Genomic DNA, 27537 nt, shown 5'->3' with positions numbered 1-27537 from the left:
AATGTTGTACACAGAGAGGAGCCTGGATCTTGTTGCTATGGGTATATCCAGTAATTTTCTTTCTATCCTTCTTCTAAAAGGCTTGCAATTGTTTATACCCAAGCTGATTATACCCAAGGAAGGGGAAAATAGACTTTTCTAAGTATAGAAGGGTGCTTCTGAAGTGAGATAATCCTTGGAAAACTGAAAGACTTCTGTGGCCTACCATCAGAGAAGATACTTATGGAAGTCAGAAATAAGCAAAACTTGGTCCTAAATCCATTACACAGTGCACCCAGTGAGTCTGCAAAAGCACCTGATAGTCATTTCCTCAACCCCTGGATGCATCCAAAACATACTTATCCATAGAGGATAATCCCCATACCGCCTCACTGACTCAAGGACAAAGTGCTATTACACTAGAAAGGGCCAAGTAAAATAATGGGAAGGAACCATCTTTCTTCTTCTTCTTTATGTTTAACTGGGACCATGTTGTTTATGTCTATATTACAAAAGTAACACATTAGTGCCTGCTCATTTATTTTATACATTTAAGAAAACATCATTATATATAGAAGAAAAAGTAAAAACACTATTTATTACAGTCCCTAATCTCCCCACACACCACATCTCTTACCTCTTACTGGGCAACCATTAACTGTATTCAAAAGAACTGTGGCATATAGAATTCATTTTAAAAGTGTGGTAAAAAACATATAACACGAATTCTAAGCTCTCAAAAATTATTAAGTACACAGTACAGTTAACTATGTGTACCTTGTTGTCCAGCAGTTCTCTGGAACTTTCTCACTTTGCATGACTAAATGTTATACCCACTGCACAGCAACTCTTCATTTCCTACCCACCCCAGTCCTGGCAGCCACCATTCTACTTTCTGCTCCTATGAGTTTGACTACCTTAGGTACCTCATCTAAGTAGAATCATATATTATTTGTCCTCCTGTGACTGGCTTATTTCACTTCACATACTGTTCTCAAGATTCATCCATGTGGTGGACTATGACTGGATTTCTTTCTTTTTCAGGGCTGAATAATATCCCACTGCATGTATGTATTATCTTTTCTTCATTCATTCATTCTTCAGTGGACATTTAGGTTGTTTCCACCACTTGGCTATTGTGAATAATGCTAAGATGAGCAAGGGAGTACAGATACCTCTACAAAATCCTGGCTTCAACTTTTGGGGATCAATACTCATAAGTTGGATTGCTGCATCATTGCTAGTTTTTATCAAGGACTCCCCATAATATTTTCAGTAGTGACTACACCATTTTACAGTCCTACCTGCAGTGCACAAGAGTTCTCGTTCAGCAAACAAGAGTTCACATACACTTTCTGTTATTTTCTTTCCTAGCATGTGTGAGGTGATGTTTCATTGTGGTTTTGATTGACATTTCCCTGACAATTTGCAATGTTTGATATCTTTTTATATAACTGATAGCCATTTGTATGTCTGTTTTGGAGAAATGTCTATCCAAGTGTTTTGTCCATTTTTTAGTGAGGTTATTTGTTTTCAGCAGAAACGGCAGTTTATCTTCCCTGTTTTAGCTCAGAGCCATGCCAGCTCTCCCCTTCTACGTGATCATCAGAGTCAAGGGGATCCCCATTACCACCCTGAAGGACACTGTGCTTATTCTACACATTGGCAATATTGTGCTAACTGGATCTGGTGAGAAAGAGGTATTGAATACCTTAGATGCCTTTGTAAGGTACGCATGTGGCAGAGAGTAGCCTGACAGTCATGAAAACACAGGAATCTGCTGCTTTAGCAACATTTCTGTGTAGTCAGTGGTCTAGGGTAGAAACCAGTCAGCATTTTCTATAAAGAAACAAATAGTAAATATTTTTGATTCTATGGTTCATAAGGTCTGCGTCACAAGTACTCAACTCTGCCATTGTAACATGCAAGCAGCCACAGACAATGGGTAAATGAATGAGTGAGGCTGTGTTCTAATAAAATTTTATTTACAAAACCAAGTAGTAATTCAGATTTGGATTTCAGTATGCTGACCCTCACTCTATGGCAAATTAACTACAAAGTAAAAGACATCTCGTTATAATGTGCATCCATTTATTTTTCCCTTATTTGTGTTTGATCTTTCAGAGACTGAGAGGAATGTGTTTATTCTACAAGTGTATTTTGAAAGTGCTTTTTTCCCTATTTTCTTCAAAGATTAACTGAAATTTTCTTTATTGATTTATCATCTCTAAGAAAAAAATTCATCTTAATACACCTAATACAAAAATTTAATTCTGCTCTTGTGTGTTTGGCTTTCCTACATTATTTTCTTATTTCTGACAATTCCATTTTAATCTAAGTTTTGTGTTTTATTTATTAGAATGAATTTCGCCTACATTTTATTGAGAACACAAAGCATATACATTCTAAAATCATCTCTTGTTCCTTGTAATGATCCTTTTCTCTAGCATTTCTATTCTGTAAAATTCCCATTATTTGTTATTACAAAATCTTTGACATGCTCCGTGTTGTTACTGTTCTTATTTTTCTCTTCACTCTTTATTGAAGAACAAAAATACAGATATGTGTGAAGGTTCTATTTTCTTTGATTCTTATAACTTAGTCATGTGAGTGCATCAGTGACACCATTTTTAGATCTTAAGTTCATGAACAAGTTGATGTGCACAGGCTCTCATCGAATTTCCATTCTCCAGAAAGCATTTACCTGGTATGGCTTTGCTGAACTGCGATGAGGTGTTTTCTATTTTATAGAGTATCACAAGGGAAATTTATTCCTGGATGGCCTGAAATAGTTTGAAACTCTTTTTTGTCAAAAGTAGTTTATAAGCACTGTAAATTTCACAACTAAATACTCCACCTATTTTCCACAAATTAACCACAGTGTCCCAGCAGGCAACAGTCAGATATCACCTCTAGGTGAGGATGTCCCCAGAATGGATGTAAAAAGTAAGTTATTGAAGAGACAGAGGTGAATCCTGGCAGGAAACCTCTGCTGTCTCATAAGGCAGAGTGTGTACAGTACTGAATTATTACCAGATTTTCTTTTCATATGGAAGGACTCCAATGTAGTCATTAACCACGGTTATGTGTGGAAGCCAGCTATTATGTTCCTTTAGTCTGATAATGCTTCTATTTCATAAGCCTGAGTCTCCCGGGAAGGCTTTTTCAGTTTGGCTTACCTGCTATATAATTTACAGGGTTGTCTCTACACAAACAATGCTGTACATATAGTAGATACTGGAGAAATGACAACTATTTGCTATTGGCATATTCTTAGTTATCAGTGCTATTTGAATTTTCCAAATATTTGCTCTGTGTTTTTTAATCTTTCCATGAGACAGTGGAAACTCCAACTTCAATCAGTGATTCTCAAACTTACATATATGAAGCACATTAAGTTCGGTTTTCCAGTCTCCGCCTTTAGAATGCCTTATTTAATAGAAATATATGAAACCTAGAAACAAAGAGTTTTAGCAAGTCCTCCAAATGATTCTGAGATTGAAGGGCAGGGATCCATACTTTCAAAAACTACCTTAATTTTATGGTATTTTGAAACTCCTGGGTATTTCATTAGCACACACAGAAAAACATCTACTTTATTGAATGTATACTTCCAGGTGGCCTCAAGATCCTGGGTTTTCAAGTAGCACAGCTTGAGTATAGACAGGTATGAGAACCTCCTACCTTACAGCCGGAAGTGAGTTCTGACAGTCATTTTAGCTGCAGGCAGTGCTGTCAAAAGATTAAAAGTGGTAATTATTATTTCCCTGGTCTGAAATGGTCTTTATCTGCAGGTGAGTAGCTCTTAGGAAGAGGAAGAATTGTCACTATTTTTTTGAAAATGACAAAATGTTCCCTGATTGAGTTTTAGTGCTGAACTTCTATGGATCTTCAAATCAAAGGGTAAGAATTTTAGCACTGGGTGGTACTTTCCTTCGCAAAGTGTAGCTTAAGATACAGAGAAATGGGAGGTAATGATAAGCACTGATCCCTACACTGAGTCTCATTCTATGGCGATATAGGTGTAGAATGTGGTATGCTGTTCTAGTAAATCAGGTTAAATCCTCTCTGCATTTATTCATATTTCAATAACATAACCTCCTATGTTAAATGGTATTTTCTGAAATTTTCCCCTTTAATTACTAGCATGTGGGGCAAGTTTGAGAATTAGTACTCTGGAAATTAGTATAATGCCTAGCTTAAAATATAGTCAGTGAATTTTGTTTAGATTCTAAAAGGAGCCTCTGTGCCATTTTCTGGAATTCTAGAGCATCAAGACTAATGTTCAAGGATTCTATTTATTAAAATGGGCCTTATGAGAGAAATTCCTCTCTCAAGAATGAAAAGTCTCGTTTTGTCTATATTTCACTGCAGAACATGTGTATTTGAAAAAGGTTGCTCACCTGGTAATGGTTACCTAATCCTTAATTACACCATTTCACATAATCACTGTAACTTGCTACACTTCACTCATTTAGCACAATGTTGTCACTCTTATCATATATATCCCATTCTATTTTCTACCATAGTTACTTATGTCTCCAGCTTTTTCTTCTCTACTAAATATAGAAGTCATGTGGTATCTTGATTTTCTTATGCTTTTCCTGCATTTACATGAACCTTTGCATATGGAAAGTGCTCAATATGTATTAAATGATTTGACTGTGTTTACTTCTATATGGCTTTTGTTATGATGACGTTTCATGTTTTAAAGGTTTTTATAGAAACTTCCACTATCATCATTACAAATTCTCTCTGAAAGGAAGATTTACTGATATTCTGATTAAAGAAAATGTCTCTTATAGGTGGGAGCTAAGCCTGCCATACTAGTTACAAGTATTTAAAGAACTAGATAATTATAATTGATTTCCAATTAAAGCCAACATATACCTAAGATAAATGAGAATATTTATGGGGAGAAATAAGATCAGATTATTTTAGTTTATTGCTAAATAAAGTTCTAATTGATGAAAAACTTAAAAATTAGAAGTTAGTAATATCTTTATTTTTTAATCTGTTTTATAGTTCATATCTCATATAGCATATCTATTCAGTATCCCATTGTTTATTTAAATATAACACTGTAGATAAAGGTAACTATCCATTTACATGATGGTTATAAAACACATCAACATATTACCATCCCTAAGCACTTATTAGCAGTTAGATACTGGCACAGCAACACACAATACTATGATACAAAGAAGTGACCATCAACCAGTTTAGATCCTATGGAACTAACTAAAAATGAGTGATCTCAAAATATCATGTGCATGCCAAGACTGGTTTTACTGAGCCTCGCATATCTCATTTTGAGATTTGGACTCTGTTTTAGTGCCTTTCAGACCTTCCCTAGGTAAGTCAGCTTGTGGCCACTGCTTTCTGTATGCACAGGGCTCTCTTTGTAATTGTGTTGGAGCGGGCACTTAATAAAGCCTCCTCCCAGCTGCCTTTGAGCCCATCAGCAGCAATTGTTTAGGTGTTCTGTTATCATCCATCTCCCCATATATCCTACCCAGAAGAGTTATGCTTCAATATACATTGCTTCAAAGTGGATAGACTGGCTGCCCTCCAGGATCTCATTGTTCATGATCCCGCCTTGCCACTTAATTAAATAGAATTTCCCAATGAAACTTCTCTGGAAACCATTTATAGAGTCCTGAGCCATATGAGTGAGCTCTTGTCTATCTGTGCACAATGAGAAATCCACAGATTTTCAGTTTCATTCAGAGTTTGAGGCAAACCAAGCTAGACATCTATCTTCCTGCTGAACATAAGACGCCACCTGATTCCTTTGCCTGAATAATTCCTAAGTGTTCACTGAACATCAGATGGTGTCAGAAAAATGCTATATGTTTGGGATACTCAGATATAAAGTCTTAGCCTCAAGGACCACATTGTCTTATAATTAGTGTAAAATGTAATAAATGCTATAATAGAAGTTTGTAAAATGTATTTTGGAAGTGCAGAGGAAGGAGTTCTACCTAATGGAGTAGGAAGGAAAGTGAAGCAAAAGTGAAACAAACAATTACAAGGTAGACAGTGTAAAAGATATTGCAAAAAGGCCCATTCCCACCAAGAGAGGGAAGTAAACTCTGAGAAAGCATGTGTACCTGGTGAAAAGTCAGTATAAAATATCAATAAAGAGGCGTAATTAGCTCTTTCAGACCATGATTTATCTCAATTCATTCATAGCAGAATAGCCCAGTCCCATAAATGTATTCATTAATAAAAATGCCCAAAGACAGTAAGTGATTTCCCTAGCATATGCTACTATGAGGGGAGTCACTCCCCTAAAAACAAACAAACAAAAGAATGGAATTATTTTGTGGAATCCTTGAAATACAAGCTCCCCCGACTAGGTGGCTAGCTGAGTGTTCTAGGAACCCAACCATATCAGTGTACCAACTGGCATTGTTGCGAGAGGCTGCGTTTGGCATCAGTGAATTTTCCTTGAAGACTCTTTCAATGTGTTTGCCCATTTCCTGATGGGTGATCTATGAATGCACTTGCCCACACCGCGCTGAGTGTTCAGCAGTTTTTGACCAAAAGCATCATGCCCCACCCTCCCTACTCACCCCAGTCTTACCATGAGTGACTTTTACTTTCCCTAGATGAAAGAAGTCCTTGAAAGGAAATGTTTTGCTGTTATAGAAGAGGTGAAACAACAAAAAAACCAGCAGACACACTAAAAGGCATTGAAATCGACAAGTTCGACAATGGTTTTGAGCAGTGGGGAAAAAAGGCTCCATAGGTGTATTGCATCAAATGGAAAGTACTTTGAAAGTGACTGAAATTAAAACATGTGAGAATAAATACACAATTTTTATAAGTAAATTCCAGTTTTAAGTAAATTCCAGTTTATAAGTAAATTCCTCATAGTAACATTCTCAGGTCTAGAATGCAGACTTCATGATTGAAGCAGTATTATAAAAAAGGAGGCATATTGTAGTGTTAGAAAGTTCTAAACTGTGTAAGTTCCCCTCTTGGGCTCTACAGAGACTTTTCCTAATACATAATATATAGGAATCAGGGTTTAGAATACATGATTTCTTACATAACAACACTGGGACTACTAAGCATTTCTTTTTTTTTTATGAAGTCTCATTTGTTTATTCTTTTTTTTTAAGATTTTATTTATTTATTTTTAGAGAGAAGGAAGTCTTTCAGATTACAATGAGCGGACAAACGTAATAGCACTAACTCTTTAGTCATGAGGACCATTCTACATCCCAGATTAAGACTAAGCTCCAAATTTGAATATCTATAAGTTTTTATATAAGCTAAGCAAATAGCTTAAATATCATGTCAGCAGAGAATAGTTTTAACCTTAACTTTAACTTCTCTGTGGTCTCCGACACTGTTGATTACACATGTCTTCAATTTTCTAAATTGTTATTCATATTCATATTTTTTATACCATTCTACTGCTCTCTCCTGGGTTTCCCTTACCTTCTGTTTGTGCCTTCTCACTAATTGTTTAGGGTTCCTCTTTCCTTGAATCATGGTTTTCATTAGGTTTCCAACCTTAGCTCACCTATGGTTGTTTTTGCCACTGTAGGATCTTACTTAAATGCATAGCTTCTCAATGTGTTGTTTACAATTAGACCACTTGGCCAGTACTAGAAAGTATCCAACTGCCTTTTCTACTTAAATTTCCAGAAGTATCTGAATCCAAACATGTTTTAAACTTAACATTACTTTCTTCTTCAAACCTGCTCCTCCCCCAGTGTCCCTGTCTTTGAAATGCCATCACCGTTGGCCCTGTGGTCTAATTCAGAAATCTGGGATTCATCTTAATGACCTCCCAAGTCCTCACTCACTGGTCACCAAGTGCTCTAAAGTCTACCTTTGCTTAGTTCCTCTACTTTCTACATCCATTGCCAGGCCTTTTATTCATGCCCTAATCTCTTCTTGCCTGGATAACTTGTCTTCTCTCTGCCTTACTCCTCCCCTCCCCTCCCCTCCCCTCCCTTCCCCTCCCCTCCCCTCCCCTCCCCTCTCCTCTCCATCCCTCTCTCAGCATCTGCACAGGACTTTTCAATACATAAATGTGATTGAAATTCTTCAATACTCCCTGGTTGCTGTCAGCCTAAAATTCAAACAACCAAATTTAGTCACAAGGGTCTCCAAGATTTATCTCTGACCCAATATACCTCTACAATCTCGTTTAGATCTTTCATCCCATGTATACCAGCAGCTTCAAGATGCTAAATATATTGGGCTACCTCCTGCTACCATCACTTTCACTTGCTGCCCCCTCTTGGATGTTTCTTTCTCCACCTGTGACGACCTTCACCTCCTTCTTCAGCTAGATAACTTCCATTGATCTTTCAAATCCCAGCTTAAGTGTCATCTTTTCAGGGGAACCTTCCGTGATTTAGGAGCTCTGTCCTTGTTCTCAGGTGCATCTGGTCCTTAGTTCCATCACAGTGTGTATGGCTCACTCCATATAATTCATTAACAGACTACAAGTTCTCTGCGGTCAGAAATTGTTCTTAATTGGATATATATATTCAGTTCATAGCATAAAAGCTAGACTGTAAAATGAATGGACATATTTAATCAAGCACAGTGGGAGAAATGGAAAAAGGATTTTTAAAATGGATTTATTTAAAATTCCTCTTGGACATTCAGGCAGAAAGTAAAATGTGAGGTTGACACTAAGTAGGAAATATTGGCGACTGATACAAGTTTGAACCATTGTTTTTTATAGAGAAGATGTATGAAGAGGGGCATTGCTTAAATTTAGCCCTGCAGATACATAGCAACTTGAGGTAATTAGAGCATCCCCTGAGAAATAAAGCATTTGTTTTAATTTAAATGAGCAGGAATCTCTGTTTAGAGCAGCTCAATATAATTTTTAGTCTTTTCTATGTATCAGCCTCTGTGTTCATCCCTGGGGATACAAAGATGAATAAGACAGAAAGTTCCTCTCTAGTGGAAAGGAAGACACTTGTGCACTGCAGAGTAAAAGGCGGTAAAATGAGTGTTAGGAATAGTCATATATCCAGGATGACATCAAAGCAGAATAACGAGGTGTTGCTTGCTTGCAGGGGAAGGAGGAAAAGGTATTATTAAAAAAAATCTCATGGGAGAGAGGACCTCCAATGACCATTGAAATATAATTAGGGATTTACCAGTTAAAGAAGGGGAAAAGCAGAAGAAACAACAAGAGAGAAGACAAGCAAATAGCTTTATATTGTGTATAGAAAATAAGTATTTGAGTAATTCAGAGAGAGAATAATTTATTATGGCGGGAACGGCTGCTCTTTCGCTTTCACAGTTTTGAAAAAGTTAGTAGGGATCGCATCATGACAAATTCATGTGCCATGCCAAGAAATTTGGGCTTAACATGTGCTTAGTAGGTAGATACAAGAGGGTTATACTGAGGAAAGGGTCAAAGTCCTATTTGCAACTTAGAATGGAGCACTCTGGGTAGAGTGAAATGGATATACTAGAGGCAAAGGAAAGAACGGAACAGAATAGAACAGAATGGGGGAGAGAGACCTGTTAAAAAGCTTAGAATTGGATACAAATAAAAAGAGTGGAAAAGCTGCTTTCCAAAAACACTTAAGAAATAAAATCAACAAAAATCAGCAACTGGAATTTCTCATCTGTAGTTATTTCAGCAACATGTCTTTAGCTAAAAGATCTTCTTGTTATTTGGAGGAATTTTAACGTTGTAAAGTGAAATAACAAAAGGATATTAAACTTCACCAATAAGCTTGGGTATTATTCTGCTTTCAGACGGGATTCAGGCCTCAAGAAAACTATATAGTGTGAATCATTATGAAGTATTCACGGCACACTGCAGCCATACAGTGAGTTCACCAGAAATGACTTGCTTGTTGGCCCTTAATTAGATGCACCTTGATATGGTTTATTTTTTAAATGAGGATCTGTGCCTTCTGCTAAACTGTTCCTAGAAACTAATGCCAGAAGGCTCTCCAGTGCCACATCAAGTACAATGTATACTATGCTAATCTAATCTGGTGATTTTAAATCCAGATGTATTTAATGAGAAGCACAAGTTATTTTTTAAAAAATTAAATATGTAATATATTAAATATTACCATTTTTCTGGACCATAAGACATACCTAGATTTTAGAGGAGGAAAACAGGAAAAAATTTTTGAAGAAAAAAATGTGGTAAAATATTCAATAACATAAATAACACAATATTTCACCAATGTAAATGTAAACAGAACTCAACAGAGTTCTGTTGGAATAATAGCCATTATTTCTCCCAAATTTTTTGGGGGGAGGGGTGTCTTATAGTCTGAAAATGTGGTAATATCTATATATATTTAATTCTTGACCACGTAACAAAGAATAGCAAAAATTTTATATCTCACAACATTTTAAAGATCTTTAATCAGGTTAATATATTTTTATGATCACATTTGTTTCATGCCTACATTTGCTTTACTTTATTGTGTACATTTTTAAATATAATTTTACTTTCAAATATTTTTAGATTTACATAACAGTTTCAAAGATAGTACAGTGAGTACCCATATATCCATCACCCAGTTTCCCTAATGTTAATGCCTTACATTAACCATGACATATTTGTAAAATTTAAAAACTTAACATTGGTGTATTACTATTAACTAAATGACAGGCTTTATTCAGATTTCACCAGTTTCTCCACAAATATCCTTATTCTGTTCCTGGATGTGACTCAAGACACTGCACTGCATTTAGTCATCATGTCCCCTCTTCTCTGTGACAATCTCTCAGTCTCTGATAGTCTTCATGACCTTGGACATTTCAGTAGCATTGGTCAAGTATTTTCTAGAAAGACTTTCAGTTTGTTTTTTTCCGATGTTTTCTCTCATGATCACACTGGGGTTATAGGCTGGAGGAGGAGGACCACCGAGACTAAGTGCCCTTATTACAACATCCTACCAGAGGCTACGTGATAGCAATATGACTCATCCCTGGTGAGGTTAACCATCACCACTTGCTTAAGGTGGCATCTGCCATGACTCTGCTCTGTAAAGTGATTGTTTTTCCTTTCCATACCCCACTCCTGGGAAGAAGTCACTAAGTGCAGCCCACACTGGAGGTAGTGGGAGATATGCTCTACCTTCTAGTGGAGAAAATACCTACATAAATTATATGAAATTCCTCTCTAAGGGAGATTTCTCCCTTCTCTTCCAGGTATTCATTTATTCAAACATTTATATCAGTATGGACTCATAGATATTCACCTTATACTTTGCATTATAATTCAATTCTATTTTGTTGCTCAAATCATTTCATTGTTGTCCATTAGGGACTCTTCCAGTTTGGCTTCCTGTTCTCTTTGGCATGCCCATATCATTTTGCTTTTTGAAAACTTCATTACTTTCTAGCCCTACAGGATTCTCAAAGTTCATTTGTATAATCTCTTCCTCTGCCTTAGAATTAGCCATTTCTTCAAGGATTCCTGGTTTCTTGTTTTGGAGAATGAACTTTAGTGACAAAGATCTGGACAACACTGCTTTTTGAAAACACCATATTTTTCCATCTCTTGTAGTCTATGAGCAACCACAAGGTCATCCTGTCCCATCATTCTTCTTCAAAGAACCATTGTGACTTGGAGAATTTTTAAAAATATAAACTTCTGGTCCCTACCACTGGGGATGGTGACTCCATAAGTCTGCAGTTGAGCACTGATCTGCTGGTGTCAATGTTAGTGGTGCTATGTACCCAGGTAATTTTGTTATGAAAAATAGTTCAGGGGCACTTGTATATATAATTAACTTCCTTCATTTTCTGTGCAACTCAGTGAGGCCCAGAGAATGAAGCACACATCCAGAGATGCCCAGAAAAGAAAGTGATTTCTTCACCCCTAATAAATCAGGTATTTTCCATGCTTAGACTTTCAGTGTGTATTTACTCATACATTTTAAATCAGTGAGTCTCAACCTTGGATCCTTCCAGGGGAGTTTTAAACATCCCAACACACAGATCCCACTCTTAGAAACTCTGATTTAAATGTTTGGGAGTGGTACCTAACAATCTGGTTGTTCTCAAAGCCTTACACATGACCTAATCAGCAGACAAGGATGAGAATTACTACTTTAAATGAGCAAACTCAATCCCACCAGGGCTCAAATACTGTAGATTATGTTTTCTTTATTACGATATTTCAGAGTAATGTTTGATTTATATTGTAAAACTTGACATCTCAGGTTCATCAGTTTAATTTGACAAACATGTGTAACATTTACTTTGTGCTTAACAGAGTGATAGACTCTGGGGAGGAAGCGATTAAGAACATGAATCAGTTATAGTCTCCTCCAACAAAGAGCTTAAACTAGAACAGAGAGGCATTGGGATGCACGCAAACAAGTAGAATAACAAGTCCAGGCAGGTGAGTACTAAGTGGAGCATAAAGTGCCAGGGAGGGAAATGGGGGTTCAGATAAATAAGAAACTAGATAATATTGACATAAATGGACAATTTCACTCTCTGGCTGAAGCAAGTGGTGCCTTCCTTCGAGACTCCATGGATGGCCTTTGCCAAAGCTGTCACTTTTCAAGGAAGCCAGAAATCATATTATTTTGTGTGAAAAGTTCATTAGTATCACACACTAGCTAACACAGTTATTGCCCAGGTCTTAATTAAGCTCCCTCAAGCAGGATGCTGAGCAAACCATATTAACAATAAATCCAGTTGTAAGAAAACGTGTTATTGTTAGGTGCCTTGACTGCAAATTGTTTTGTCCCATAACTGGGCAATGCTTTTATTACTGTTTTTACTGCTGGTAGATTAGAGTGCCTGTTGTAGGAATTATGTATAACTGCACTGTTTTTAATATTTGCTACTGTAATCATTTCTGTAATTATGATATGGAAGCTATGGCTGCAAGCTGTTCCCGTGGATGACTATTTCACTGAGTTCTAATGATGGTATCTGCTGAAAATTTTATCTGCAGAGGCCCTGCTAGTAAGTGCCTCCCTGGTGAGATGAAGCAGATAAGCTTTATCAGATGCTGTTAATGAGCTTGATTTATGATGTTGGTAGTTCAGTCTGAAAAGTTATTTGGGGTTTTAGACATTTAAATTCCAGTGTTTGGTATGCCCTCCCCCATTCCCTGGGGAAAGAAAGACACCTGTTAGAACGTGAAACTACCAAGCACGGTAAAGTAATATCATTCGCATTGCACATTTTCATATAGACACTGTCTTCAAGCTGCAATGGCAAGTCATGTATTACATACCAAGTACAAGATTCATGAAGCTGTTAATTAAAAAAAGACTAATTATTAACCAAGGAATGGCCTCCATGTTAGCTCTGGGAGCTGCCTAAAATACTACAGTTAATGAGTCCATTATCAGTTTTCACAGCGATGTGATGCTCCAGCAGCTATTGCTTCCCTGGCTGAACCTGTGTCTCATCATCACATCCTGCTCTGCCTGATTCATACGGTTGTCAGAAAGTACATGTGTAAACAGTATGCAAGCACAACCTCCCAAATTAAACACAAACTAGCCTTACACATAAATAAACTAGTGGCCCACAGGCATGTGACTAGTGGGGTCTCCTCTTCCCCAAGCCCATCCTTCTAACAGCAGCCCAAGTACTCAGGTACTATGGTGTCTGAAATTCTGACATTTGACCTTTGGGAATGACTTTGCTCTCCTCATCCTCCTTTCAAAAATTCAAATATTATGGAGAATAACACAGGAGGTCCTCACAGGTTATGTAATCATTTTGTCCTGAATGAACTGTGCCAACTTGGCCAAAATGGAAGAGACTGCCTCCGACTGTAGTGAATTTTTCTACATTGAAGTGTCAGAGCAAAAGACTAAAGGGTGTTAGCAGGTGTACAGGACCTGAATCAGTATTAGACTACTAAATGATACACATTTTTCTCCCAATTCTGAGTTTTTATTATTGCACCAGGCAAGGAAACTCTCTGGACTTTTAGCCTTACCTATAAAATAGGCTACTAGAATACTTTCACTCACTTCAAGATTCATAATTCAGCCCTTATCACATGAGAGAATGTCATGGCCTAATAGATCAGATAGGACACCAGAAGAGAAGAAAAGAAAAAGCTATGCGGAGAAATACTTTACCACCATCATAAAGGAGGTGTTGGTATGATATTACTTTGGTGGATAGTATTTCACCTGGGGTCACTAGAACGTGGTTGGCCGTAAAATCCTCTAAACTTGAACAAAAATTTCCCCGTCCTCTGTTCGGTTGAGTTTGGCTGGTGGTGTGCTGCATCGCTCTACCGACACCTAAACATTCTCTACATGAGACAGAAACAGCATAGGCAGAGGGCACTGCTCACAAGTCCTGCTGAAGTCTGACAAACTTTTGAAACTCATTCACCTGTCTTGCTACCTCCTTTTTCTCTCTGATCCCTCTTTCATGATAATCTGAACAATGGTCAGCAACCCAGGTCCTGATGTTTTCTCCACCTAACGTCCTGCTTCCCTTCACTCCTGTATGTTTTTTCTATATCTCTGTAGACAGCTCTCTGATGGGGAAGTAGACATGGCACCAAGGTGAAAGTGCATGGCACCTTTTTCTTGGTAACTATGGAGGTTCAACTGAAGATATAATTAAGAAAAATATATTTTGAATAAGATGCCATTTCTACCATTCTTCTCCTAGAATACTTTGCTTTCTTTTTATGTTTCTCTATAATACAATCTTCTTCTTTATTCAGCTTTGTAAAATGTTGATGAGGGTATTGACCCAACTACGGGGAGAGATAATTGAAGAAATTCATTTGAGCACCTTGTTTATTAAAAGGAAATGCATTCTTCTGGCTCTTTTGAGTTTGTATCACTAGCTAGTTTTTCTGTCTAACCATAATAAAACTAAAATTGTTTCAAGAGTTAGATCGCTTTAACAATGACATCATTTCAACACTGTCACCTAGGTAATGGAATAATTTCCATAGCAACAGAGCCTTTATCTTTCAGTTGCTATAAAATTTTGACAGATGGGAGAAACTGATTAAAGATTTAAAGCAGGACATAAATGTAATATCTTAAAAAGTACTATATTTTATAAAGATTAAATTAAATATGAAGTATATATATTGTTATTTATTCCAAAGTTAATTTAGCTTTTGACCAAAAGGATATTCTCTTCTTTGAGTAATTGAGATTAGATTATTAAATGCAGGGACACTAATAGTAGAATGTTTAAAAATTATAAAATGTTAAGAGAGGAGTAAAAAGACAACTGTAGAATGATTATTCTTATTAAATTGACCAATTAAATATCTGCATTTCTTGCAGCTATAACCTGTATCTGATGAAAAATTCTGTTAAACTAATTCTCCTTTATTTTTGACATTACAGTTATAAATTCTAATTGATTTAAATCTTGGGTGTGTTTATGGCTGTGCATTTGCGTGTGTGTATGGTGTCTATATATTGTCCTTTCCTCCATAGTTAAACAAAGTGAACTCAATGTGCATTTTTTAGGTGATGCATTATCATGTAGACAGTTTGAATTTGTCACCTAATTAAGGGGACACAGATCAAAAGGCCATTTAAGCATTTCTTACTTTTCTACCAAAATACAAAACAAAATGTGGGTAATCAACTTCATTTCTCATTCTTAATTCATTCATCTCCAAGGAAATTATTATTGAGTAAGAGAAGTGGGCCCAGTAAATTGCTTTTATTGAACCTTTCCAAGCTTGAAAAATACCACTGATTTTATGGCCAAAGAAGTACAGGGCATTAGGGCAGAGATTTAAACAACAAAAAAAGAATGCTTATTAATAATGATGAGTTCCTTATATTTGCCAATGATACCTCAGACAAAGGTTTAATCTCCAAAATATACAAAGAACTTACACGACTCCACTCTAAGAAGACATCTAACCCAATTAAAAAATGGGAAAAGGACTTGAACAGACACTTCTCCAAGGAGGACATGCAGAATATCCAGAGACACATGAAGAGATGCTCAATATCGTTAGCTATCAGAGAGATGCAAATTAAAACCACAATGAGATACCACTTTACACCAGTCAGGATGGCTATCATAAACAAAGCAACAAACAACAAATGTTGGAGAGGGTGTGGGGAAAAGGGGTCCTTAGTTCACTGCGGTGGGATTGCAGACTGGTACAAAAATTATGGAAAACAGTATGGAATTTTCTCAGAAAAATAAAAATTGACCTGCCTTTTGACCCAGCAATTTCACTGCTAGGATTATATCCTAAGAATCCTAAAACATCAATATCAAAGAACCTATGCACCACAATGTTCATAGCAGCACAATTTACAATAGCCAAGAGCTAGAAGCAACCTAAGTGCCCATCAGTAAATGAATGGATCAAAAAATTGTAGTACATATACTCAATGGAATTCTATGCAGCAGAGAGAAAGAAGGAGCTACTACCCTTTGCAACAACATGGATGGAACTGGAAAGCATTATGCTGAGTGAAATAGGCCAAGTGTTGAAAGACAAATACCATATGATCTCACCTTTAACAGGAAGTTAAACAACAAAACAAACAAGCAAGCAGAATAAAAACAAAGACACTGAAATAGAGAACAAGGGGACAGTGACCAGAGGGGAGAGGGAAGGGAATTTAAGGGGGAAAAAGGGGAGGGATTTGGAGGAACAAGTATGAAGGACACAGGGATGAGGACTGGGGGGGGAGGAAATAGGAGGGAGGTGGGGGGCACGGGGCGGGGGGGGGGCTGGGATGGGAGAAATAGACAAAAAACTGTACTTGAAAAACAACTAAATAAAATTTAAAAAAATAAATAAATAAAATCTTTAATTAAAAAAATAATGATGATGTGTCCTTGGTCTTTCCAGGGGTGGGGAGAAAGTTTACTCATATAATCATCTTACTACAAAAATAATCATCTATATTAATAAATAATATGTAAATTTACATTTTTTATATTCATTTGCCAAAAATGAATTGTCATAAAATCCAATTAAGGTCTTGGGAAAAATCAACATTAGTATTTATAAAGTTGCTAATATTTATATACAGCACTCATTCTCATTGGGGTTTTTTTGACTCCTTCAGATCACTAAAATTCATGTAGAATCTTACAGGCTGATGACTTTATCAGATTTTTTCATGATTTAAACTCAAGTAGAGGACACAATTCTAATTTATGTACCTATGCTTACACAGAAAGTGATAAGATCTATTTCATTGGTCACAGCCAAAACCTACAATGTGCCTTTATTTTTGGTCCTTAGAACTGAGAGTAGGTCCCTTTCAAATCTATTAATGCAAGTGTTTTGTGGCATAATGTGGTGTGTGTGTGTGTGTGTGTGTGTGTGTACTTTCATCAGAGACTTTTCTTAAATTCTTTGGCAGTCTTTACAACTGAGTTAAAACTGCTCTATCTGCTAAAGCAAGAAAAATAAGGTTCACTTCATTCATAGAGGACAAAACTCTTCCAAAAGAAGTCATGAACAGATTGAAATAATTAAACTTCAAAAGATGACTTATAAAACTGAAGAGTGCTTCACTCCATGTCAGTCTTGATACTGGACTCTGACAAGGATGGAGCATAGACTTTAAAGAAATAAGTGTATATTTTAATATTTGGACCACAGCTTACTAGCTATTAAGACCCTGTTCTTCGAGACTGCAGTTTCTCATTAGAAAAATTTAAATGTTGGAAAAATAATACCTACTTTTTAAGACTGTTTGAAAAGGACTTCATTTACAATGGATATAAGGTACTTAGTGCACTGCCGGGACCACAGTAGACACTCAGTAAATACTGACTCCCCTCACTTTTATTTTATTTTTATAATTTCACAATCCCCATGGTTCAGGTGATGGTCAGTGTTAGAATTTGGGTGGGTTACGGAGAAAATGACCACTTTGAAACCAGCATGAAATACTCATCTATAGGCGAAGGAAACAATGGAGAGCTACTGAGCTGCTACACGAAGACAGTCCCTGGGGAGAAGTGCGGATGAAATTCCCCCCTGTGATTATTTCTTAAGTCAATAGTAAATGTAAGAATTAGTGCCTTTTTTGTTTCAAGAGACATTACTAAAGAAATTGTGGAAAATAAAATTTTCCCAGCTGAAGTTCCTGCGGATGAAGTTTTGGTAGAGCTACTGCACATCCTGTTCTCTGTGTCACATAAAAAGATTGTGCCAGTAGATGCTTAAGACACATTGGGTTCAAAATGCAGTCAAATAATTTCAGACAACTGCAAATGTGTCAACAGAATGAACTGTGCATGAAGGCATAACTGACCGGTCTCTTAAGTAAATGAGATCATAATCAGAAGGAATATATTTTGATGAATTTTAAGAAGTAAAACCTCTAACATGAGATTGCATCAGTAGTTTGCTTGCAAATGAGTTAAGCAGATTCCTGGGGTGCTTAGTTTAGGGCACAGGTTGTAAAGGGGTAATCCATTGGCCATATCTGATGTGCAGATACCAGTCTCATAGCCCCAGGTACATCTAAAAGTGGAGTGTGCAGTAAAAAATTGGTCAAGTGTTAGATTAAGGAGCAATCAATGTTTTACATGTCTTCCTTAACAGTCATGGCAAATAAAAATCTTTCTCCTATTGTGGCAGAAGTGTTTGCTCTCTGCACACCCTAATTCGGAGAGACTGGGATCATGAAACATCAGAGAAACATGAGCCAAACAAAGCTGTCATGCTAAATTCATGATGATGTGACAGTCTTCATATAACACAAGAATAAAATGGGATTCTGTCTACCCCAAACTTGACAAAGAAGAAGAAACAAGTGTGAAATTCACAACTAGCGAAAGTCAAAACCAAGTTGAACTATATAACAACAAAAACAGAAACAAAATAAGTCTCTGGATAATGTGAAAAAATAAAGAACTCTGGCCTGAATCAAACCTATACTCAACTTTTTCTTCCTTCCTTCATTTATTCTATGAATAATTTATTGGGGAGGTGAAGGAGAAGGTCATACAATCTTAAATGAGCTTCTATTTCAGTTTCTTAGAGGCTTGTGGTAACCAGAGCAAACCCTGTGTCTCATAGTCAAGTTCTTGATCATCTAAACAAGACTAGGAAGGAAGTCAACAGAAAGCTAGTTGTCCTGGGCTCAACTTTAATCTTGAGAATATGTAAAAAATTTAAAATGACAAGAAAACGTTGTACTTTCGGAGAATATTTCTTCCTAGTGTTTCTCCCCTATGAAAGAGGAAAGGCACCTACTTAACAATGACTTTAAATTGCATAAAAGGAACTCTAGGAAAACTCCCCAGAGGATCCGGACTGGATATGCTGGACTTTTCAGGAAGCAGAAACAAGTGCCAGAACAATGATTTTTGTTTGTTTGTTTGTTTGTTTGTGAATAGCAAAATAAATAATCGCATTGGAAAGACTATGCATATCCTTAGATGATAAATCAGAGCAGCATGTTATCAGGACCACCTGTGGATCCCACCTTAGGAATAGGCTCGGGGTCATTTTGAAGCCCTACTCCAGGACTGCTTGATGACAAACCCCATAGAGAGGACTGCGATTGCTAGAAACAGAGGGTTTAGGAGAGGAAGTAAAAGTAGCTACTAGAAAACAATACATGGGAGCATTATAGTAAATGCAAATCTAGGTTCCAAGAAATCCAAAATGTGCCAATGCACTTGCTTTCTGATCATAGTCTATTGACTTCTGCTCTTTCAAAATAATTGTATTATTTGTAATGAGTAATGAGACAATCTCCAGCTAGCTCTCTTTCATCTATGAGCAGGCCTGTAATCAGCCGCCTACCCAGGCAGAAGATTGGAAGATTATTATCTTTAAAAAATGTAATTACTTCAGAGGTATTGCTTATACACTCTGACATTTTGGGATCCTTCAATGAAATGTCAGAACCCCTAAATTGTCACACTCCAAAAAATTTCTCTGCTCAAAAATCCTTGTCATGAACACAGTTTAGTGTTTTAGTTTCATTCTTAAATATGAAGAACAGGAAAGAATCATAGGACAAAGAAAGATATCATTACCATAAAAGAAAAAAAACAAGCAAAGTCAAAAGAATGCAAGCAATGAGACAGAAACCTTTTAAAAAGAACTACAGTTAATATCACTAGAGGTAAAAGAAGATATTTCACACATAAAACAGAAGTAGGACAATGGACAAAAATAGGGAAAAATAGCTCTTAGGAATTATAATATATGATAGAAATAATTTCATAACTTGTTCAAATAATAAAATTGGGTAAATTCTCAAGGAATTAGAACAAATATGTAAACAGGTAAACAACAAAAAAATACATCAAAGTCAAAATTAGACAATTATTTCTAGAGTCATTATCCAACTGAGAGAATATCTTCTGAAAGTGAAAGAAAAGAGAAAATGGATGAAATTATAAAATAAATTAATTAAAATATTTCTTAGAATTGAGGAACTGGAAATTTTAGATCAGAAGGGTCCCCTAAGTGTCTACCATCATGAATATAAATCAATAAATAACACAAATATAATCCCCATTAAAAACATCTTAGTATTTCAAAATTCCAATAAAAAACTCTCTGAAATATTCTAGAGGGGGAGGATACAAAAAAGTTATAGAGGACGAGAATTAAGCTTTAGTACAGTTTCAGTTCTTAGTGGCCACATCTGAACCCATAAGGTCATAGAACACAGCCTTCAAAAATTTGAGTGAAAATTATTTCCAACTCAGAATTCTATGCTAAACTAATCTATCAACCAAGTGTAAGATTCAGTAAGATATTTTCCCTCCTGTGAAGTATTAATATTTTCTCTCTCCTGTATCCTAGAGGTAAGGTTAAAAAAACTAAACTGAAAAGAATAACCCAGAAATAAAAATACAGGACTCAGGTACCAGGTTTTAGTGCAGAAGAGGTGGTAAAGGAATCCCCAGGATGAAGATAAAGGGAAGACTCGGATGCCAGTTGCGTGCACCCAACCTAGACAAGATGGGAACAGAAAGAGGGAAGATCTAAAAGTCATGATCTACCATTTTTAAAAGAGGTGAACTTAAAGATTATTTGATCTTTGACCATATTCACAATAGTTTCATAAAATTTACCGCTCCCAAATTGATATGATTTGCAGGGGGAGAAGATGGGAGAGGTGCTATGAATGTATAATACTAGGGAGTTTGTAGAGGTTAACTATGAATTTTGAAAATGGATGCCTGAAGTTAGATCAATATAAGATTATTATTAGTGTTATTTCAAAAAGTTGCTCTCATTTCTTGAAAAAGGCATTCCTGGCTTACAGAAGATTTACACTCAAAGAAGTAGAGAAAGAACTCATAACTGCAACTTTCTAAAGTAGCAACTCTAAGAAAAAGTAGGTCAGGGGTCAAAAATCAAGACAAAACCTATCGAAAGTGAAGTCAAACTGAAGATGCATTGGTCACAGAGAATATAAATAAGGAGATCTCTTTAATTATATCCAAGGCTAATAGGAAATTTAATCAAAATAGAAAATAGTACACACCAAAAATGGAAGCTATAAGCCAATATCTTTCATGAATATTGATACAAAAGTCCTCAACAAAATATATTAGCTACTGCATCTAGGGAGAGATTTTAAAATTATATTGGTTTTATCCTGAAAATAAAGTGTTAAATTTAGATCTAAAAATCTATTAATGTAATTTACCACATAAAGAAATTAAAGAAAATTCACAACACTGTGTCAATAGATGCTTAAAACACATTCAATAAAATACAAATTCTTCAATAAAAAGAAAAAATAAGTTAGAAAACTACTGAGATAAATTCTTTTCTAAGAAAGAATATTCATAAATTCTACAGCAAAGTCATAATGTAAACATCAGAAGCATCTGCATTTCTTTTAATAGCAAGCACAAGACTGTGACATTTGCTGTTGCTACTTTGATTAAATAATATGCTGTGTTTACCAGCATAGTAAATAAATACACAAAACAAATAAATAAAAGTTATAATTAAAAGGCATATGGCCTAAAAAGAGAGGAGGAGGGAACAAAGTGCCATTAGTCATAGACGATGTATGATTGCCTACGTACATAACCCTAGAGAATCTATAGGCAAATGATCAGAATTGATGAGAAGTCAATCAGGTATGCAAGGTCTATATGAAAAATAAATATCATTTCTATACACAGTACACAACAGTAAATATAATTTAAGATACCACTGATAGAAGCACCAAATATAAAAGAATTGTAAGATTTAGTATAAATAAAGATAGTCATGATTTTTATGGAGAATATTGTAAAACTTTATTGAAAGACATTAAAGATGACCTACATAAAAAAGAAATATCCTGTTCATTAATAGTTTCAATATCATAGACACAGCAATTCTCATTAAAATACTCTATATGTCCTATGAAATCCAAAGAAATCCTGACGGGAATTTTAATGAAATTGAACAAGCTGATTCTAAAATTAATATTGAAAAACAGCAAGTCAGGAATGACAATACCTTCCTGAAGAACAGAATAAAAGACTTGTTTTAATAGATCTTATTATAAACCTATTTCAATAAAGATTAGGGTGTTGGTATAAGAGTAGATTAATAAGCAAATAGAATAGAAAGCCCGTACACATATGCACACATACATGCAATGGTATCTAGGAAATAAGGGGCATTACAAGTCCATGAGGAAAGGATTATGGAAATTATTTCAGAATACAATACGTGGAGGTAAAATAAAGTCTGATCCTCATTTCCCGTATACCCAAAATCAGATTAAAGTGATCGCATAACCTAAATGTGAAACTTAGAATATAAGCAATCATCTTTGTGATCTGAGGATTGGGAAGAATTTCTTAACCAAGACATAAAAAATTATAAATATAAATAAAGTGATAAATATAAGTATTTTAATTATTTTTGTCCATCAAAATACATCATTTAACAATTTTTAAAATGTTATCAATTAGAATATATTTGCAAAATGCAATTACCAAATGACTAGAATTGAGAAGATAGGAAGTTCTCCTCCAAGTCAAAAGAGAAAAAAATGACTTAGAGATGGGAAAAAATATGTGCACCAGCACATCAGAGAGGAAACACAGTTATGAGTAATTATACAAAAAGATGAAGGGTTTACAGGAACAAGTATAAAGGACGCGTGGACAAAAACTAAGGGGGGTGGAAATGGGAGGGAGATGGGGAGGGCTGGGGGTGAGCTGGAATGGGAGTAAAAGACAGAAAACTATATTTGAACAATAATTAAAATTTTTAAAAGATGACAAAATTTATATTTAGAGAAATGAAAATCAAAAGGAGATATTATTTTTTACATTTCAATGGATAAAAATTTTAATGTTTCACCATACATAGCAATTACTGTGAGAGAATGTGGAACCATAAGAACTCTTATGTACTTCTGGTAGGAGTGTAAATTGGTAGAATCATTTTGAAAAGGTCCACAAAACTTTATTAAATTAAATATATGCACATGTTCTTTACAACCCGGCAAACCTTCTCTAAGAACCTATGGATTCTGCTGTACTTGAGCACAAGAAAATAGCACGAGATTTTTTACAGCATTTATTTTTAATTACAATAAAATCAAAACAAGTTAGATAAATACCCACTAGAAGTACTGTATAAATTTTGTATGTTTGAAACACTATGTAATAGTCAAATGTAAAGGTCATAAAAGAAAAAGACTGAGAAAACATGTCATGTCTCTTTTACTCTTACAATCTGTAAGGTTGTAATCTTATAGATTGTAAGAATAAAAGAGATGTAACAAATAAAAGCAGTAAGTGATCCTGAATTGGGGGTGGGGCGTGGGAGGGTGCAAATAAGGGAGGCCAACTATAAAACCCATTATGGGAAGAAATTTAAGGGGTGCAGATTAGATAATACTATTGTATTCATGCTAATTCTTTGCTTTTGAGAGTTGTTCTGAAGTTATATATGAAACTGTCCTTGTTCTTAACACATATACACTGGGGCCACAATATAATCTCAAATAGTTCAGAAAAATGTTATATATATTACATAAATTCAGTGTAGGTTACTTCTTACTAGTGGCATTTTTGCTGTTTACCAGTCATAATTTGATAAGACATTTCAGTTCCAAATGACAATATTAACAATAAAAAGAAATTATGAAATACAACAAAGGGAAAAAAGATACAGTAGTAGCTTTAAAAAATTCATGTTGACTTTTCACTAGAGACAATCTCAAGTGCTTAGAACTAAAAGTTTAGAAACGAGTTGCTGGCATCCTGAGCAGGCAGAGCATACTTGCTACATGCAAAAGAAAAAAAAAAAAAATATATATATATATATATATATATATATATATATATATAGCCAAGTCCTAGGTCAGAAACCTGGCACAGTGGGCTTGGGCTTAATAAACACTGTGTTGGTCTTTCATACCCGACTGAAGAGAAGCCTAGTTCAAAGCTGAGGACGTAAGTCTGACTGCTGCTGCCTACTCTGCTGCACATTAAGTACACACCAGCCTAAGAATAATCCATGTGCCCTGCGTTAACTTTATACAAAATTGTTACCTCTACCAGGGTCTCCCAGTAACAAACCAGCCAACAATGGGCAAGTGTGTGATGGTGAAGGGTGGGCCATGTGGCTGGAGGCCAGGAAGCATGACCTTTACCAAATACTATTAGTAAATCAATACAAAATGTGATGTCAGCCCTCCAGCACTGGTGGCCCCTAGCCCCCAATATCATATGGATAATGGACTAACTGAATCCTCCACATTTATGGATGTGTTAGCTATACAGAGACACCATCTCTTAACTGCTTTAGACTTTTATTTTCTTTCAATGCACCTTAAAGCATCGACAGGCATTTGGTATATTTTCATCTATAAACACAGTGGCTTTTGGTTTTAAGAGTTATCTTCCAGTGATTTCAGAAAGCATACCTTAGCAACTGAGAAATTTAACAAAATCTCCGTGGCCAATATAAAAATGTACAGATGGCTTCTTAGTGATGCAGTTCTTAAATTGTGCCTAGCAGTTGTTTAAAATATAAATTTAAGAAACAATCCCTTGAGATTGAAAATTACCATAATTTTGCCTGTGTAAGCAGCTTTTAGCCAAACAGTACATAGAAGTTAAGATCTTCATTACTTCTCAATTTTATTCAAAGTATCTGACACATTTTCTCCTTGTAATCATGTAAATTTTTATGTGTGAGAGTATTTTATATTGACAATTGAAAAATAAACTTTTAACTAAACTTTCAGCTCTTAGTCATTGTTGTTATTGTTGTTGCTGTTGTTCTTGTTTGTAGAAAACAGGTTTTCTATGCACTATATGCCAAGAAATTGATTGTTTTGTCCCCGCTGGAATAAAATATTTCCCATGTTTCTACCTCACTATTATAGTAATTTCATGTGACTAAAATAATATCCCAAATGTTACTCCCACCTTCTCAACATGGGCAGAATAGTTTAGAGGCACTGACATAGGAACAAAACTCGGGTACAACATATTATACTTAGATAATAATCAACCAAAATTAAATTACACCCCAGGAATAAACCCATGCCTGTATGGTCAAATAATTTCTTGATAAGGTTCTTCAATAACTGGTACTGGGGAAACTGAAAAGAATGAAACTGGACCCTTACCTTACACCATACAAAAAATCTGTGCCAGGATAGTAGGAAGATAGGAGAATTCCTGAGCAAGCAGAGTGGGGTAACTGAGATGAGAAAAATTAAACAACGCCAAAATGTTTGAGCAACTTACAGCCAGCTGGCGAATCACGAGACCAGCTGGTCTTGTTATCTTCCCTAACAAAGGACACCCAAAAGCAAATGGTTTACATGTCTCCTCCCTATCCAAAGGATACATAGCTTAAATCTCCCTGGTCTGGGAAATAGAGAACAGAGACGCAATTGATGTTATTTGTGCCAGCCAGGACAAGTGAAATCAGGGGAACAGATAACAAAAACTCCATTAAAATCCAGACAGACTAAAGATAAATGTAAAACAATATAGCGGACCAAAGAATAGATATCTTTATAAGCTCATTTTGATGCATCAGCATATTAAAAATGCACCTGGAACGCTAATGAATATTTAGCTGAAAACCTCTTCTAAGATTCTCACCTGCAAAAGAAAGGTAAAAAGCCCTCACTACAAAGATTCAGTGCAGGCAGGGCTCATTCTACAAGCATGCCGGTGCCCCTTCTCTGGCATGAACACGTATTTCCTCCTAAACTCTAAGTGTCCTCAGGAGACTTGCATCCAGGGGAGCAGTGATCAGCAGTAGCTCATCCAGGGCTTATGCCCTGGTCCTGTCTCTAGGGGCCCTTTTTCTCTGACTTTCTAGTGAGCTAAAAGCAGCCCCACCTTGGCTCACTTCTGTCTCTGTGACCTTCACTTCCTAGTGAGCTAACAGCAAGAGCCAAGGCAGAGCACCACCTACATTCTCTCCTGTTAACTTCTTCTACCTCAAGTGCTTCCTTTGTTTCATCATCTCTACCCTTAATAAACATACTCTCAAAATTGCCTGGACTTGTGCTGGAAAACCTTTCCCACACAAAGTCAAGAACACACACACTACAGGTTGGCCTTAGGCAGATCTGCTCCAGGCTGGCTCCTATCCAGTAATAAATCTACACAAAATGGATTAAAGACTCATACATAGACTGGAAACTATAAAACTCCTAGGACAAGACATACAGAATAAGTTCCCTGGTGATGATCTTTTTTTTAATTTGACACTAAAAGCAAAGGCAACAAAAGCAAAAATAAAGAAGTGGGGCTGCATCAATGTAACAAGCTTCTTCCCAGCAATGGAAACTGTCGACAAAGTGAAAAGACAATCTATGAAATGGGAGAGAATACTTTCAAATCATATACCTGAGAAGGGATTAATATCCAAAATATATAAATGACTATACAACATAAGAACAACAACAACAACAAAAGCCCACCCAAACAATCCAATGAAAAAACAGGTAAGAGGATCTGAATAGGAATATTTATAAAGAAGTTACACGAATGGTCAACAGGTACATATAAAGTTACCCAGCATTACTATTTATCAGGGAAATGCAAATAAAATCCAAAATGAGATATGACCTCACACGCTAGAATTCTTACTATCAAAAACAGAACACAGAGTTAAGAGTTGATGAGTGTGTATGAAAAAAGAGAACCCGTGTGCACTGCTGGGGGGAATGTAGGTTGGTATGGCCACTCTGGCAACAGCATGGAGATCCCTCAAAAGTTTAAGAATTCAACTATCCAGCAATTCCACTTCTAGGTACACAGTGTGGGCAAAAGTAGGTTTACAGCTGTGAGTATATACACACACGCAAACAGCTTATATTTGTATTATTGTTTATTAATTATTATATTATTCTTCATCTGAATAACTATACACCCATACTTTGGTACAGCCCTGTATACCCAAAAGAACTGCAAAAAGAATCTCAAAGAGAGGTCTGCACTCCCACATTCATTAGCACTATTCACAATAGCCCAGCTAAGAAAACAACATAAGTGTCTATTAATGAATAAATAGATAAAGAAGGTTATATATATAATTTATATATTTTATATATATGTGACTAGGGGATGGGGGAGAGAAAATTTAGCCAAACACTATAAACTGCCAGCTATAAGATGAATAAG

At 35.9% G+C, this 27537-nt stretch overlaps 1 pseudogene; it reads right to left on the bottom strand.

Annotated features, from left to right (window-relative positions):
• Positions 1–27537, bottom strand: part of LOC119060900 (WD repeat domain phosphoinositide-interacting protein 2-like) — a 149685-nt pseudogene that overhangs the window by 102891 nt on the left and 19257 nt on the right.

This window comes from Artibeus jamaicensis, unplaced genomic scaffold, assembly GCF_021234435.1.
Source record: "Artibeus jamaicensis isolate MK-2021 breed Jamaican fruit bat unplaced genomic scaffold, CSHL_Jam_final contig_465, whole genome shotgun sequence".
NCBI lineage: Eukaryota > Metazoa > Chordata > Mammalia > Chiroptera > Phyllostomidae > Artibeus > Artibeus jamaicensis.
Note: the sequence above shows the minus strand (reverse complement) of the source record. Positions and strands in the feature narration are given on the sequence as shown.